The sequence below is a fragment of the Octodon degus genome, unplaced genomic scaffold (genome assembly GCF_000260255.1).
Source record: "Octodon degus isolate 3935 unplaced genomic scaffold, OctDeg1.0 scaffold00051, whole genome shotgun sequence".
In the NCBI taxonomy this organism is placed as follows: domain Eukaryota; kingdom Metazoa; phylum Chordata; class Mammalia; order Rodentia; family Octodontidae; genus Octodon; species Octodon degus.
In genome coordinates, this window is record NW_004524627.1 from 4465119 (window position 1) to 4469295 (window position 4177).

Below are 4177 nucleotides of genomic sequence, written 5' to 3' on the forward strand. Positions count from 1 at the left end.
CTGACAACTGCCAGTTCTGCTGATAACCCACTACTATCATGGACTATTGGACTATATTGGGTTATTTTGCTGAATTCAAGTACCTACAATATTTGGACAGGCCTCAAGTATGAAAAGGTCCTTTAAAGACTTTTCCAAATACAGCTTCCCTAACAGCAATGGAACACCCATCTTTGACAAAACAAAACAAAAAAGGGGGGATATAAATGACCATTTTGTAGTGAAAAAATATATGTATATACAAAATAGGATAGATATACAGCTACTTAGTTCAATGAGAAGAAAGATTTGTACTAATATTGTTTACAAGATAGCATGTCTGCATCTTGTACTGAGTACTATGAGTACTACAAAGACAGCAATATATAATATATTAATTATTGTAATTGTTCTACTAACCTGTTTTGAAACTCTCATTGCTGTTTCTTTCTCATTAACATTAATAAAAAATTTAAAAAATAAACCCTTCAGATATGCAGAAAGGACTTTCTCCATCCAAGCCCTAGGACTGTGGCATTATGATTGTACAAAATTGATTGAATCTTAGGACGTTGCCACAGAATAGGGACTCTAAACTGTTTAATTAAGCTAAGTGTTTAGTATGTACAGGGCACTGTGCTCAGAGCTGGGATATGAAGAAGCACCCTAGGATGTCAGTCCTGCAGGTCAGCAGGCCAATCCAGTGAACAGGGCTCAGATCACCACTCAGTTCCAAGCAACCTGCTCACCTGCCTGTGTTGCTTTTTTGAGAGAAAAATCTCAGGAACACACACACACACACACACACACACACACACACACACACAGCTGTGAACAGCAATTCCACTGTGAAGACTTGGCAGCTCAATGACCTCAAGGTAAGAGTGGAAGATTCTGAAGTCAAAGGTGTTAATTGTTTCTTAAAGGGAAAAGAGCCATTGCTTGCTGCATAGATTCCAGAATTCCAATGAGCTTGAGGACCCCCAACTTCCCCAGCAGCTAGCAGCATCTTTGAAAGAAAGGGGGCACAAGGCATGGACCTGGACATCTACAAGGGGGCAGCAAACCAAAGACACAGTGTTAACAGCACCTCCTGACCCTGGAGAGAAGCTGGAATCATCTGTGAATAACTGGGGAACCAGAAGGCTGGCTCCAAGAGCAGAGAAACAGCATGAACAGGACTGATTGCACAAATCCATTTTGAGGGGCTTATCTCAACAAAGAGATCATAAATGTGTACAAAGATTTATCTTGAATAACCTCAGTGATTCAAAGTAAAAAAAAGGAAAAAACAATAAAATGCTCAACACTTAGAAGATTCCCTAAATAAACTACAATGCATCCATGTTTTGGGTTATGGTTCAACCATGTGTTCTGATATGTGATGATCTGGGGAAAAGACTCAGTACAAAAGAAAGGAGGAGGAAACAATTCCATTTATGGTGGGTGGGTGTGTGGTAACTACAAGGAGAGGAAGCTGGATGCGGTGGTGCACTCCTGTAACCTCAGTAGTCTCGAGGCTAAGGCAGGATTGATTGCAAATTCAAGCCCAGGCCAGGCAATTTAACAAGCCCTTCTTTCAAAATTGAAAAAGAGCTGATGATGTACCTCACTGTGAAGGCTCTAGGTTTACCCCAATATGAGGGAGGAGAGGTGAGGGAGATGAGGAAGGAAACGAATGGCCAATGTAGACCTCCGATGGGGACAAAGGGACCTGGGGACAAGGGTGGGAGAGAGCAGGAAGCAGCTGTGGGCCCAGACAACGGAAGGTTGTGGAGCTAGGGAAGATCAGTCTGATGTGTGTGCACAATTGTACCTGAACCTGCGCGGAGACAGCTGGAAAAATTTTGCCAGTCTGGTGATACTTCGGTCAAGTCAGAGAATATGATTTTTAATTTTATATTCTTTGCACGTTTCTGTATTTTTTAGGACTCTCTAAGATTTGGGGACGTGTGTTTCCTTCACAATTAGGAACGTCATTCGAGCTTTATGTTCCCAAGGTGGGAAGTACCTAGATTTCTGAGCAGGATAACGCCCGCTATGCGGGGAATTCCCACTAGAGTCTGCGCCGGGCGGGTCCCCCGCGGGCTCGCTCGCTGCGGCCACGAGGGGGCGCCGCACACGGCGAGGCAGGTAGTCTTCCTCCGGGGCCTCGGATGCGTCCCTGCAGTGAGGTTATGGGCTCGGGCCGCGTGCGGAGCGCCGCGTGTAATGGTGCGCAGAAAAGCCGGCACAACCAGTGAGGGTTGCGGACCCTCCCGGACAGCCCCACCCCACCCCTGCGCGGCCCGCGACCAAGACTGAGACGGGCAGGAAGGGGGCCTGGGTGGCCAGCCGCGGCGGATCCCGCACAAGAACCTCGCTATCCCCGAGGCGCTCTGCGCAGGCGCAGGGGCGCCGACTCCCGGAATGCACTGCGCCGGGCCTCCTCCCCGCGGGCCGAACGCCCTCGGTCAGGTGTTCTAGGGCGGCTCAGTGTACCTCTCTGAGACTCAGTGGCCACGTTTGTAAAATGGAAATTCCCAAAAGTAAACTCCTGATCCACCGGAGTCCACCAGAAGAAGGCTTCAGCCTCAGCTTTCTTTGGCTAAAGTTGCAGGGAGGCTTGGACGCCCCAGGACTGGCCGGACCGCGCTCGGGAAAGGCGGGTGCCCAGAGCAAAGCCTTCCTACAGGAGAGACCTGAAGTGTGTGGAGTTCGCGAGTGGCCACCAAATGTTTGGTGCGCTCCTTCAGAGCTGGCATACCCCAGCTGCTCATGAGGCTGAGGCGGCGGGATCCCAAGTTCAAGGCCAGCTTTTCCAACTGTCATGAGACACTGTTTCAACAACTACAAGAGGCTGAAGATGTAGCTTAATAGTAGAGTGCCTGCCTAGGATGCACAACACCGAGTCCGCTCCTGGATATCACAAGAAAACAAAACACAATAAAAACTTATTCAGAATTGGCACTTAAGGCAGTTTGGGACTTGTACTGCAATGGGATTCATCCCTTACTTTTGAGGGAGAAAAAACAGACCCAGCTTGTTCTACATCACAGGATCCAGGCCCACATTTGGTAGAATGTATTCTTTCGCTGGGCAAGAAGCTGCAGACCAGAAAGTTCCTTTTTGCTGGCTCCTTCTGGCACCAGGTCGATAGAGGACATGTATGTCCACCCAGTACCCTAGACCACACACAGGTCGCCGTGGTGTCTCCATTCCTTTCCCTCCCCCATAACACTCCTGTTTCAGTGCTACTTGGTGGCTTTGGTCTGGGTCCCCTCATGTCCTTGAGATGAAGATGCTCGTGAGGAGACACCATCCTGCCCAGCAGCCCAGAGCACCAGGTTAGAGCTGACCATCAACCTCTGTCTGCTTCTGCTCCTCCCTTTTTGCTCTTCCTCTTTTCCTGCTTTCTGCTACCATGAACTGTTGCCCTCTGCAATGTGCCACTCTGCCTTGAAGCAAGCAAAGTATGGGACTGAAACTTCCACACACTGTGAGTTAAATAAACCTTTCCTTCCTTAATTCTGGGTGTCAGGTATTTTGTCCCAGCAAGGAGAGAAAAGTAATGGAGACATGGGTTTAGCTATAGGGATGCAAAAAGAAGAGAACAAATGAAGAGAAAAAAGTGAGATAAACAAGAAAGACTGGGAGATGCAGGTATACAAGGGAGACAGTGACTTTCCTGAAAAAAAAAAAAAAAGGCTTCAATTGGTTGAGCAGGTTTCTGTCTTCCAAGCATCCTCTACCTCTGGTGTGGTATCTATAGTAAAGAGTGCATCAAAGTGAACCGCAGGGAAACACTTTGTTTCACCACGTTGACATTTCATAGGTGACACATGTAGAACCATAAGGCAAAAAGGGCTTTTGGAAATCAGCCATGAACCACCCTAGAACATAATTCCACTTAAAAAAAAATGAAACACCAGCTGGGTCTGGTGGTGCACATCTGGAATTTCAGCTACTTCGGAGGCTGAGACAGGAGGATTACAAATTTGAGGCCACTTTAGCAAGATCCTCCATCAAAATTAAAAAGTTAAAGCCAGCTAAGGATGTAGCTGGGCACTAGAGCACCCCTGGGTTCCATCCCTTGTACCCCAAAACAAAAACTTTATGTACATGGTATGTGGCCTGTAAACTGCTGCTGGGACACATCAGGATGCTGGTTCTAGAACACCCAACACAAAGACAGTGCTGACACTGGGCCATGCACTCA